We start from the raw sequence: 14,452 nt of genomic DNA, 5'->3' as shown, positions 1-14,452 counted from the left end.
ATCTTTATATTATAAGAAATAGTTCCCTAACCCAGATGTAGAAATAGTCTATCCACTATACGTGACTGCACAGAATTTCATACATATTTTATAAGATATACAATTAGTATATAGAACACAAGACTTACAGGATGTAAAAAAAAAATCACAATTCTGTTTTATCTTCAATGCCCTTTTTCATTTTTCAGGGAAATAATTTTCTGCTTATTTATTTTTAAAAACTTTTTATTTTGTATTGGTGGTTGTGTCAGTTCAATAATTATAACATATACATTCCAGGTTATTGATTAATGTTTCAATAGGCATTCAAATTAAGATTTCTCATCTTCTCAAGACCTATGAGAGTGGTCCTTTGCTCTTTTTCCTTCCGTGTCTCCCTGTTCACTAACAGGTTATCAGCTTTCTCATATTCCTTCAGGGTCAAAGTAAGCAGGAAAAGTGAGAATCAAATTATTTTCCTTTGATTGATTGTGCCATATTCTCTGCTGGACATTGGCCAAATATCTCTCTTATGGGACAAAATTTCCTCTCTTATGCGATGATTTTGTGAATTTTGTAGATTTTCATAGCTGTGGTTTTCATTCTTTGGCTGGATCCCATCAGTCTCTAACTTCCCTGGAGATTTCCGTCCCATGAAACTGAAAAAGTGAAAGTGTTAGTCAGTCACTCACTAGTGTCCTACCTTTGTGACGCTATGGACTGTAGCCCATCAGGCTTCTCTGTCCATAGGATTTCCCAGGCAAGAATACCGGAGTGGATAGCCATTCCCTTCTCCAGGGAATCTTCTGACCCAGGGATTGCAACCATGTCTTTTGCATCTCTTGCATTGCAGGTGATTCTTTACCATCTGAGTCACCAGGGAAGTCCCTTTCCTTACATAACCTCAAACTATCGAAGAAGCTTCAACAATCCCTATTGATCTTGGACAGTCCTTAAATGGATTTTACCCAGCTGTTGCCCACATGGCCAATAGCTGATCTATTCACACATCCTTTGCCCCAAGCTCTAGAACAGGCTAGTCTCAAAGCAACAGCAACAGTCTCCTGGCTCTACACCAAGAAGCTAATTGTTTTGTTTTGTTTTGTTTTTCATCCTTTAGATAGATCAGGTAAGCATCTGTCTCCAGGTTGCAAGGCCTTTTATTGTTAGGAAACACATATAAAGCTCTCTGAGTGGTCTTGTTGAAGACCACTCTTTTTGACAGGAAGAGCCACATTACCTTTCTGAAAAGAGAAGGTGAGATTTACTGCATCACTTTCTTGAAAGAAATTTTTCTCAAAACATCTTCTCTATATTCTGACAGTTTTTTATGTCCTTGAAGTACCTGAGGGTTTCAAAAATCAGAAAACTGAGTTTCTGGATTTTCCTTTTTATATTCAGCAAATGGGCAAAGGGTAAGGTCTGTCTCATATTCATTTCATATCTCTTGAATTATTACTTCAGTCAAAATTGGGTAAAAATATTCCATTTCAATAATCTGTTCTGCATGTATCACATCCTGCTTTGTATTATACATATTTATATAAATATTATAGTCTTATGTCCCCTAAAAATATAAATTATATTCTTTTTAAAAGCAGATTCTGTCATTTATTTACTTACATAATCTTCATGGTATATACATCTGTTCACTAATTAACTGTTGAGTTGAATTTTCACACAGATTAGCAGGAAAAACTGGCCAAGGACTAGGGAAAACTGGCCTCCCCCAGTCTGTTGGTTTTCTATACCATATTTGTGTTGCTCTCAGTTCACTGGAAAAACATTCTGCTGCTGTCTGGGCTACTATATGTATATGGATCAAGAGATATTATAGGGTCACCTTAGTGCTGTATTTTGAACAGCTCATCCACCTCCACTCTTTTATTTCTCTCCGTGTAAGGGGGAAGAGGTTTGAATAAGGGTAGAGGAGTAGGACAGACTTAAAGCTAGTTGCGTCTATAAACTTCATTTGGGAAATATCAGGTCTCTTAGTTCTAGAATCCTAAATTTAACAGTTGGTTCTATTGTTAATTCTCTATAACCGAGGAGACGGGGAAACAGATACCCAGAATATTTTCTCAAGTGATGCACTCTGTACCCTTTATTTCTTTACCCTTTACCCTAAACACTTTTTACCCTTTATTTCTTCTCTTCCTCACTCCTCAAATTTGTCTTTGTAGGTTGGGGAAACTGGTTTTGATTGATGATGTGTTAATGTATTAATGCACCTTTTTTTTTTTAACATGCTTTTTGCATTTGTGCTTAAAAAATTTTTTTTTCAATTTTTGCATTTGAAACTCAAGCACTGATACTTTGGTTGTATTGTTGTTGTTCTTCTCTTTCACCCTTTTTATAAGACATAAGCTTGAGATTCCATGGCTGTCCAGTGGTTAAGACTTTGCCTTCCAATGCAGGAGGTACTGGTTTGATCCCTAGTCAGGGAGCTAAGATCCCACATGCCTTGTGGCCAAAGAACCAAAACATAAAACAGAAGCAATATTGTCATAAGTTCAATCCCAAATGGCTCAGTGGCAAAAGAATCTCCCTCCCTGCAATGCAGGAGCCACAGGAGACACGGGTTTGATCCCTGAGTTGGGAAGATCTCCTGGAGGAGGACATGGCAACCACACCAGTATTGTTATCTGGGGAATCCCATGGACAAAGGAGCCACGTCAGTCTACAATCCATAGGGTCACAAAGAGTCGGACACAACTGGAGCAACTGAGCACAGGGGAAAAAAAAAGACACAAGCTCAAAATACTCAGATTGCTGCTAGAATTGAGGCCACTGAGGGTAGGGGAAAGATTATCATGTAATAACTGCAACAACTTAAAAAATTTTTTTAATATTAAAATGCTACATAATGACCAGATAATCATAAATAGTTCTATTATTTATGTTTTATAATTATTTTTAATTATTTGTTACAATAATTATTTGTAACTATTTATTATTTGTTTCTACTTCCTGAGTCTTTGGTAATCCATGTTCAAAATAAGTCTTCAAGATAGGTTACATACTGGGTGTGTCATCAGTCTTGGAGGAGTTATCAGAATTGTGAAAAAGAAGAAAAGACTCAGTCTCTTGCTGAACAGGTACATAGACTCCTAGTTTACTAATGATAAATCTGAACTTCCATTAATTTTCTCATTCGTGAAACTGAGTCCCAAAATCCTGTTTATCTCATTCAATTATTGAAACATCTGCTCAAATATAAGTTTTCATAAAATCTATGAACTGAATTGTACATCTAAGTATGGTGATCAGTGTGGTCAAATTCTTTCAAACTGATATTGTCTATACCATCAGTTCCCAACCTTTTTGGCATCAGGGACTGGTTTTGTGGAAGATAATTTTTCCAAGGAATGGGGGAAGGGGTTGGTTTTGGGATGATTCAAGTGTATTACATTTACTGTGTACCTTATTTCTATTATTATTACATCAGCTCCACCTCAGATCATCAGGCATTAGATCCCAGTAGTTGGGGATTCCTAGTCTACACTTCCATTTATGATTTATAAACTTACCTGAATATTTTTGAATTTTTTAAATTATTGAATTTTAATGAGATCTTACTTAAAACCATTTTGGAAGCAACACAAAATCATTACAGATATTCATGTGTATATGTATGTATTTAATTATATAGGTGTATGTTTATACATCTATGGGATATTTTTACCTTGTATGGCTTCCAAAATCACACACACAGACATATCAGCAATTGAATTCTTTATTTTATAGTTCTAATGTCAATATCTAATTAAAGACAAGCCAGAATACTGCTTTTCCAAGACACGAAATAAAATCCTATTTTGGTGGTTTTGCAGACCGCTCTTAAGAAAATCTAGAAAAAGAGTTGTAATGTGAGTCAAAGACAGAACGTTGAAATTTATTCATATTTCACAGAGATCTGCAGAACTATGGGCCTAGATTGCAGTTCTTAGCCACTAGCCAGCTTTGCATGCATTTCCACGATATGCTCTGTCTTCACTTTGTAAAATACTAACAGGCTTCTTGTGGGTGGGATCAAATGACTGCCCCTCTCCCTTCACCTGTGAAATTTCAGAGCCTACTTGAAAAGGGCCATTGTTTCCCAGGAATGCCAGGCCTAGTCCAGGAAAGAAAGTCTTCATTTCAACAGGAATTTGGAGCCTGCCTGAGAAGGCCAGCCAGTTACTTGGTGAAAACTGGCAATTCATTCAAGTTCTGAACTGTTACTATCCCAGCCTTACTCTCTTACTTTCAACTTCTGAGCTTTATGACTGATGCGTTTTTTTTCCCCTTAAATCATAGGGAAGTGTGTGTGTGTGTGTGTGCGTGTGTGTGCGTGTGTGTGCGTGTGTGTGTGTGTGTGGGTGCATGCCTGTGTGTGTGAGTCACAGCAGCAAGAAGCATGTACATAGTGCAGCATGTGCATTAGCAGTGATCTGATGAAGGAAACCTCTTGCCTCAGACAGTAAGCTGCAGCCATGAATATGAGACATTGGTTCCTCTGTTCCAACATCTGCCCCTACATTTACAGCATTTGAATGCATTCATGTGAATAAGGTCATATGTTTAACAAGCATTTTGAAATAGGTTCCCAATAAAATATATTTGTACAAGAATACAAAACAAAAATACAGTACTTGCATTCAAGACCTGGACAGAAGGCCCCTGTCTGAAGCACATTAAAAATAATTTCTGAAGTAAAATTAGGACTAGAAGCCAAAAGAGTACATTGCTTTAAAAAGGGGAAAAAAAAAAAAGCCAACACTTGATATAAAGGTACAGAGTCAAATCTTTCTTGTTAAAGTCTACAGGGGCTGATTCTATGAGCTTTACTATCTAATGTTCCTATGTTTAGAGCTCTCTGTTATTTTCCACAAAATGACCTGGAAATTTTCTGAGATTTGTTTATTCTAATAATAAGATCTTTGTTAAGAAAATCTACCTTTGCTTCTTAAAAAATTTCAAAAGATCCCCCAAGCATTCAAATTAACTAAAACATAAAAATTGAAAAAAAAAAAAAAGTTTAGTGAACTTGAAGGCAAAGCATTCACCTTTATATGTGATTATTAGCAGAGAAGAAAGTACTGAATATGTTTTCAAGGTAAGTGCTAGCAGTTTTGAATATGAACTAACCCTGACATGAACTGCTTTAATCAACATCTAAAAATACTGGAAACTTTTTATTATCCTTGATATATCACAATTTAATCTTTCATCTAACAAATAGGTACCATTAATTTGTGGTAAATAACCACAAAATAATTTTCCAAAGAGAATGTTCTAAAATTGGAAAACAGTAAAGCAGAGGCTAATCAAGTCAAAAGATGACATTTTTTTTCTTTGCTTCTCCTTCGTCAGATGTTTCTTGTGATCTTGTGAAAAACCTGATGTTTGTAACATTATTAGTTGTTGGACTTCAGGAAAGATGGTGCACAAAAGGAAGCTTGTCCTTTTGAGACCCGGTTTTGAATCAGTTACAGGCGACAGAAAAATACTCTTTTGTGGCTGCTCAAGTTCAGGAATGAATTCTGGCAGTCTTGCCCAATTCCCTAAAGTAGAGTCCACATTACCAATGTCTAATTGGCAGGCTTCACTTGTAACTCCCACTAGGGCCACTGTAATGAATGGATTTAGTGAAGGTGTAGTCCTGAGTCATCTGTAGAGTGGCTGGTCTGGACACTGAGGCTCTTCCTTATAACCTCCCCAGATTTATCACACAAGGAAAAGAGAGAGGCTATGTGCTTGCATAACAGTGACAGACGTGGTAGTTTTATTAAATTGTAGTCCCAAGGAAAGCTGTTTCCTCCATTTGATCTAGAAAAGCAAAGGGATCTTAGGAAAGCAAACATTTTTGTTAGATCTCTCCATTCCTTAATTTCCATCCCAAAATCTTTTACATTTGGTTTAACTATCCTGCTAAATATGGTTAAATTTGACTTTCCAGACCTATGCCAGATTATTCTTTAGCTAATCAGGTGAGAAAGTTGGTCTGTTTCTGTCCAGACAGCAAAGGATCAAAAGTGACCCACAAGTTAGATTCCCACTCTGATAAGGTGAGGTCCTGACACTAACCTTATGACATTTCTTTCTTAGCCCTTAGGCTTACCATATGAGAATTTACTTTAATATACTAAGTAACTTGTATTCCCAAATCTGAGGGTAATTTCTTTACTCCCTCTAGTTTAGTACATATCAATAGCATTAAATCATTTGTATTGAGACATTTTTTATCTTAATGCTTTAAATCACTTATGCTAAATTCTCTCTGAAATATTTTTACATCTACATCTTTGAAGAAATTCCACCAGTCTCGCAAATCCAGCAACCAAAATTGGATATTGACCATTTTAGTACCAATAGTACTTATTGGTACCAATAATAATACAATTATAATGTCCAGCTTAAATTAAGAGTGTAAGGGAGAGGTTGAGAACAAAAATAAAATTCTGACTATGACAAAAAATAATGAAGGACTTATTGGTGTTGGAGAAATCACTCTTACTTTGTACTAAAAGACTTATGATAAAGTAATATTATTTATCTTTGTGAACATTTTCAGCACTGATGTCTCTTGAACTAATCTATGAGGCACTGCAATCTGAAAGTCACATGGAATTATATCATTAGATCATTTTCATTCTTTGCTACATTCTTAAGCCCCCTCCATTTCCTAGAATCAACAATCAACACATACTACACTCCAAAGTTTAAAATGAATAAAAAAGATAGAGAAGTCTCAATAACAAAATCCACATTGAAAAGTTAGGTGCTTTGAACTTTCTCATCACCTTACCAGGCTTTCCGCATGGGCAGTCTAAAAGACAACTCAGCAATGTCTGAATGGAACTGCAAACAATGACTCCTTCACAAGTGGGTCTTTAATTGATTACGGCTGTGTTTATGGAAGCAGAAGAGAATTTACACAAAATGACAGATTCCCTTCATTTTAAGGAGGTTTTACTGGCATTTGCATGGTAAGGGTGGTTTCTCTGTTAAGTAGTTCTCCTATCTTTCCCTAGATATATCCACTTGATTACCGTCCAGCTAAATAAACATTAAAAATGGTTACTTTATATAACTTTTTATTAGAATTTTCTCAGGTTTTTTTTTTTTTTTTAATGGGGTAAAATTTACACTTTCTAAAGATACAGCTCATGTTTGGTTTGAGTCCAAACATAATCCAGTTTCCATCTCTGTCTTTACCCTATATTCTGACACTAAATATTAGAGAAATAAGTAAATAATAGGAAATCATTAGAACTCAATTTAGTGGGGTCACTTTTTGTTTTCAATTTAAGTAATTGCAGAGATGGGAAGTTTTAAATCATGAGATTGTGGCTAACTGATCCAAGTAATAACATCGATTTTTATTATAATTTATCTAAAACTATTCTGATTTTAAAGTTGTGTCATATTTCTATGATATCTTAATATAAAGTACTGCCATGGTCTTTCCAGTGATTTGGGACAAACAGATTTTAAGTTTTAACTATATTAACCTGTAATTCTAACAGGCTTTTCATTTGCCTGTTAATAGTGACCTCTACAGGTCAACTATAACAACAACACAACACTCAAGTAGGTGCTCTGGAGTAAAAGGTTTATTTAATGAAGAATGGTGGTATAATTGCAATAATAAATTTAATATGTATTAGACTCTCAATGCCAATTTATATTTTAAAATTTTCAACCCCACAAAAACCAACTGGTCTCATAAATATCTGTGGACTCTAATTAAAAACAAAGTAATACTTGACAAAGTCTTTGATGATTTATTCAAAAGAAAATAAACTTTGATAGCTTAGAAGCAGAAAAAGTTTAAATGTATGTTAATGTAAACATTCCATTTATGGGAAATTAAGAAGAAAGCATTATATTATGGCTCTTTTTCCTAGAAGTGTGTGAACATGAAAGCAATTATAAAAGAATAAATCTATCTTACCTCAGAATATTTGACGTTATTTTTTTCCTTATTCACCATAAACTTTCCTCTTTAAATCAGTAGTGACAATGAGCACTTTTGAAACTTTATTTCAGGAATATACTTTTATTTTATTAGCATTTTACTTGGTTATATTGGTTTTTAAATGACAATATACTCTAAGCTGGTAAAATAGAGAATATCCCTGTTTGCTGTATCGAATTTCACAACTGTATACAAATAAACTGGGAAGTATTTTAATATTACTTAATTTATATTCACCATCTTGAATTCTCAAGGAAAAATTCTAATTCAAGTCAGCCAAAAATTTAATCAATCCAGTAATTAGGCTGCTTCTTGTTTTTGTTCAGTCATGTGCAACTCTTTGTGATTCCATTGACTGCAGTACATCAGGTTTCCCTGTCTTTCTCCATCTCCTGGAGTTTGCTCAAACTCATGTCCATTGAGTAGGTGATGCCATCCAACCATCTGGTCCTCTGTCATCCCCTATTCCTTCTACATTCAATCTTTCCCAGTATCAGGGTCTTTTCCAGTGAGGCAGCTCTTCACATAAGGTGGCCAAAGTTCTGGAACTTCAGCTTCAGTGTCAGTCCTTCCCGTGAATATTCAGGGTTGATTTTCTCTAGGATTGACTGGCTTGATCTCCTTGCTGTCCAAGGGGCTTTTAAAAGTCTTCTCCAACACCACAGTTCAAAAGCATCAAATATTCAGCACTCAGCCTTCTTTATGGTCCAAATCTCACATCCACACATGACTACTGGAAAAACCATAGCTTTGACGTTATTTTTCTCTAGTTAAACTAGATGTTCTAGAGAATTCCCTTAAGTCCAGTGGTTAGGACTCCATGCTTCTACTGCAGGGGGCACAGGTTTGACCCTTTGTTGGGAAACTAAAATCCAAGAAGCTACAAGGCATGGTGAAAAAAACCCCAAAGCCAAACAAACAAAACTAAATGGTCTAGTGAATACCTGAATACCATAATATAGTACAACTTTCTGACTCCAATCCCTTATCCTTTCATCTACTTCCATTGTCTTTTACCTGACTGGGCCCTCAACTTTACTAACATATGTTTATTTTCCCTAGCTATACATCCCAACACTTCAAACACTCTGTTGTCAATATCCTACACTCACTGTCTCTATGCCATTTCAAGGCAAACAACCTTGAATGACACCTAGATGTCTGCCTTCTTTAGGGCTACTCTCAAGCAGAGAAGCTTAGCAATTTAAGAATATTTTGTGATCTATAAATTGTTCCCAATAAAATGAGGCAGAATATCTTGAAAATAATGAGATATGGTTTGTAAAGAACTATTGCTTTGTAAGCTTCTGAAATCTAGGATAAAATAGAATTTATAAAAAGTAGGTTTTTGGGTCCTAGTCAGAGAAATTAGTCAATAAAAATAAATTTAAGGCTTGCAAACTGGAAAGGAAGAAGTAAAACTGTCACTATTTGCAGATGACATGATACCATACATGTGCTGTGCTGTTCTGTGCTGTGCTGGTTTGGTTGCTCAGTCACGTCCAACTCTTTGCAACCTCATGGACTGTGACCACCAGGCTCCTCTGTCCGTGGGGATTCTCCAGGCAAGAATACTGGAGTGGGTTGCCATGCCCTCCTCCAGGGGATCTTCCCAACCCAGAGATCAAAATCAGGTCTCCCCCATTTAGGTAGATTCTTTACTGTCTGAGCCACCAGGGAAGCCCCAGAATACTGGAGTAGGTACCCTATCCTTTCTCCAGGGGATCTTCCCAAACCAGTAATCAAACTGGGGTCTCCTGCAATGCAGGCAGATTCTTTACCAGCTGAGCTACCAGGGAAGCCTGTTATCATACATAGGAAACCCTAAAGACTCCACCAAAAAAAAAAAGTTGGAACTAATAAATAAATTCTGTGAAGTTGCAGGATACAAAATCAATATATAAAAATCAGCTGCATTTATATACAGTAATAATGTACTTTCAGAAAGAGAATGTAAGAAAACAATTCCACTTACACCATCAAAAAGAATAAATACCTAACAGATGAATTTAATCAAGGTTTAAATGGAAACCTATAAACACTGATGAAAGAAATTGAAGAAGACATAATAAATGGAAGGGCACACCATGCTTCATGGATTAGAATTAATATTGTTAAAATGTTCATACCCAAAGCAATCCACAGATTCAGTACAATCTCTATCAAAATTTGAATGGTATTTTTCACAGAAATGGAACAAAAAATCCTAAAATTTGTATGAAACTAAAACAGACTCCAAAGAACCAAAGCAAAATGGAGAAAGAAAAGCAAAGCAGGAGGTATCACATTTCCTGATTTCAAAGTAGATTACAAAGCTATAGTAATCCAAACAGTATAGTATTGGTTAAAAATTCAGACACATACCCCAGTGGAACCAAAAAAGAAAGCCCAGGAATAAACTCATGCATATATGGTCAATTAATGTATAACAAGGGAGCCAAGTATATAAATGGGAAAGGACAGTCTCTTCAACAAATTGTGTTGAGAAAACTGGATACAAAATAATGAAACTACACCACTATCTACACCATGATCAAAAATTAACTAAAAATGGATTAAAGACTTAAATGTAAAACCTGGAACCAAAAAAAACTACTAAATAAAACATAGAAGATATGCTTCTCAACATGGGTCTTGGCAATGGTTTTTTTTTAATCTGACATCAAAAAAAAATGCAATGAAAGCAGAAATAAACAAGATTTTCAAAAAGATTTATTACCCATCCCTTTCAAATTATTCCAAAAAATTCAAGAAGATGATGTACTCCCAAATTCATTCTATGAGGCCACCGTTACCTTGAAACAAACAAAAAAAAAATACAAATACTACAAAAAAATAAAATTACTGGCCAAAGTTTTTTATATATATATATATATATATATATTAGCAAACCAAAATCCAACAATATATAAGAAGTGTCATACATTACGATCAAGTTAGACTTATTCCAGGGATACAAGGATGGCTTAATATTCATAAATCAATGTGTTACACAACATTAAGAAAAGGAAGGATAAACAGCTCAAACAACTCTAGATCAAAAAACAAAAAACCCTGACAAAAAATAGGCAGAAGATCTACATAGACATTTCTCCAAAGAAGACATACAGATGGCCACAAGCATATGCTCAACATCAGTAGTTACTAGAAAAATGCACATCAAAACTACAGTGAGGTATCACCTCACATCAGTATGAATCAGTTCAGTTTGGTTCAGTTGCTTAGATGTGTATGACTCTTTGCAACCTCATGGACTGCAGCACACCACGCTTCCCTGTCCATCACCAACTCCTGGAGTTTGCTCAAACTCATGTCCATCAAGTCAGTGATGCCATCCAGCCATCTCATCCTGTCATCTCCTTCTCTTCTTGTCTTCAATCTTTCCCGGCAACAGGGTTTTTTCCAATGACTCAGTTCTTTGAATCAGGCAGCCAAAGTATTGGAGTTTCAGCTTCAGAATTAGGCCTGCCAATTAATATTCAGGAGTGATTTCCTGTAGGATTGACTGGCTTGATATCTGGTTTGATGCTGTCCAAGGGACTCTCAAGAGTCTTCTCCAACACATCAATTTTTCAAAAGCATCAATTTTTTGGCACTCAACTTTCTTTATAGTCCAACTCTCACATCCATACAAAACTATTGGAAAAACCATTGACTTGACTAGACAGATCTTTGTCAGCCAAGTAATGTCACTGCTTTTTAATATGCTTTCTAGGTTGCTCATAGCTTTTCTTCCAAGGAGGAAGTGTCTTTTAATTTCATGGCTGTAGTCATCATCTGAAGTGATTTTGAAGCTCAAGAAAATAAAATCTCTCACTATTTCCCTTATTTCCCTATCTATTTGCACGAAGTGATGGGACCAGAATGCCATGATCTTAGTTTTCTGAATGTTGAGTTTTAAGCCAATTTTTAAACTCTCCTCTTTCACTTTCATCAAGAGGCTCTTTTAGTTCTTATTCTTCACTTTCTGCCATAAGTGTGGTGTCATCTGCATATCTGAGGTTATTGATATTTCTCCCAGCAATCTTGATTCCAGCTTGTGCTTCAACAGTCCAGCATTTCTCATGATGTACTCTGCATACACGTTAAATAAGCAAGGTGACAATACTGTCATCAATACAGCCTTGATGTACTCCTTTCCCAAATTGGAACCAGCCTGTTGTTCCATGTCCAGTTATAACTCTTGCTTCTTGACCTGCATACAGATTTCTCAGGAGGCAGGTCAGGTGATCTGGTAGCCCCATCTTTTTCAGAATTTTCCACAGTTTGTTGTGATCCACACAGTCAAAGGCTTTGGCATAGTCATTAAAGCAGAAGTTGATGTTCTTCTGGAGCTCTCTAACTTTTTCAACGATCCAAAAGATGTTGGCAATTTACCTCTGGTTCCTCTGCCTTTTCTAAATCCAGCTTGAACATCTAGAAGTTTGTGGTTCATGTACTGTTGAAGACTGGCTTGGAAAATTTTGAGCATTACTTTGCTAGCATGTGAGATGAGTCCAATTGTGCAGTAGTTTGAACAATCTTTGGCAGTGGTCTTCTTTGGGATTGGAATGATACTGATATTTTACAGTCCTGTAGCCACTGCTGAGTTTTCCAAATTTGCTGATATATTGCGTGTAGCACTTTCACAGCATCATCTTTTAAGATTTGAAATAGCTCAAATGGAATTCCATTACCTCCACTAGCTTTGTTTGCAGTGATGCTTCCTAAGGTCCACTTGACTTCACATTCCAGGATGTCTGGCTCTAGGTGAGTGACCACACCATTGTGGTTATCTGAGTCATGAAGATCTTTTTTGTATAGCTCTTCTGTATATTCTTGCCACCTCTTCTTAATATCTTCTGCTTCTATTAGGTCCATACAATTTCTGTCCTTTATTGTGTCCATCTTTGCATGAAATATTCCCTCGGTATCTATAATTTTCTTGAAGAGATCTCTAGTCTTTCCTATTCTATTGTTTTCCTCTATTTCTTTTCATTGATCACTGAGGAAGGCTTTCTTATATCTCCTTGCTATTTTTTGGAACTGTGCATTCAAATGGGTATATCTTTCCTTTTCTCCTCTGCCTTTAGTTTCTCTTCTTTTTTCAGCTATTTGTAAGGCCTCCTCAGAAAACCATTTTGCCTTTTTGCATTTCTTTTTGTTGGGGATGGTCTTGATTACCGCCTCCTGTACAATGTCACAAACCTCCATCCATCTGTAGTTCTTCAGGCATTATCTATCAGATCTCATCTCTTGAATCTATTTGTCACTTTCACTGTATAACCTTAAGGGATTTGATTTAGATCATACCTGAATTGTCTAGTGGTTTTCCCTACTTTCTTTAATTTAAGCCTGAATTTTGCAATAAGGAATTCATGATCTGAGCCACAGTCAGCTCCCAGTATGAATGGCCATGATCAAAAATTCTATAAGCAACAAACACTGGAGAGGGTGTGGAGAACTGGGAACCCTCCTAAACTGTTGGTGGGAATGTAAATTGGTAAAACCACTGCAGAGAACATTGTGTATGCTCCTTTAAAAACTAAAAATAGAACTACCATATGATCCAGCAATCCTACTCCTGGGCATATATCTGGAGAAAACAATAATTCTAAAAGATACATGCACCCCAAAGTTCACTGAAGCACTATTTACAATAGCCAAGACAAGGAAACAACCTAAATGTCCACCAATAGTGGAACATATAAAGAAGATATAGTACATATGAATACTACTCAGCCATAAAAATAATGAAATAATGCAATTTGAAACAACACGGATGGATCTAGAGATTATCATCCTAAGTGAAGTAAATCAGAAAGACAAATATCATATGATATCACTTATAAGTGGAATCTAAAAAACATGGTATTCTCATCTCTTTCAGAATTTTTCACAGTTTATTGTGATCCACAGAGTCAAGGGCTTTGGCATAGTCAATAAAGCAGAAATTGATGTTTTTCTGGAACTCTCTTGCTTTTTCCATGATCCAGCGGATGTTAGCAATTTGATCTCTGGTTCCTCTGCCTTTTCTAAAACCAGCTTGAACATCAGGAAGTTCACGGTTCACATATTGTTGAAGCCTGGCTTGGAGAATTTTAAGCATTACTTTACTAGCATGTGCGGAGAAGGCAATTGCACCCCACTCCAGTACCTTGCCTGAAAATCCCATGGACAGAGGAGTCTGGTAGGCTACAGTCCACGGGGTCGCGAAGTCGAACTCGACTGAGCGACTTCACTTTCACTTTTCACGTTCATGCACTGGAGAAGGAAATGGCAACCCACTCCAGTATTCTTGCCTGGAGAATCCCAGGGATGGGAGCCTGGTGGGCTGCTGTCTATGGGGTCGCACAGAGTCGGACATGACTGATGTGACTTAGCAGCAGCAGCAGTTACTAGCGTGTAAGATGAGTGCAATTGTGTGGTAGTTTGAGCATTCTTTGTCATTACCTTTCTTTGCGACTGGAATGAAAACACCTTTTCCAGTCCTGTGGCCACTGCTGAGTTTCAAAATTTATTATTAGAAAT

The 14,452-nt window shown here is 36.3% G+C and overlaps 1 long non-coding RNA gene across 1 annotated transcript; it reads right to left on the bottom strand.

Annotated features, from left to right (window-relative positions):
• Nucleotides 1-453: 453 nt before the first annotated feature.
• LOC104981713 lies at nt 454-1,953 on the bottom strand. Its single transcript, XR_824407.1, has 2 exons — nt 1,603-1,953; nt 454-638 (listed from the first exon to the last, which is right to left on the bottom strand). It is a non-coding gene; the product is annotated as an uncharacterized LOC104981713 (long non-coding RNA).
• Nucleotides 1,954-14,452: the final 12,499 nt, after the last annotated feature.

This window comes from Bison bison, unplaced genomic scaffold, assembly GCF_000754665.1.
Source record: "Bison bison bison isolate TAMUID 2011002044 unplaced genomic scaffold, Bison_UMD1.0 scf7180017864519, whole genome shotgun sequence".
Lineage (NCBI taxonomy): Eukaryota > Metazoa > Chordata > Mammalia > Artiodactyla > Bovidae > Bison > Bison bison.
The sequence above is the reverse complement of the archived record's forward strand: the minus strand, read 5'-3'. Positions and strand labels throughout refer to the sequence as shown.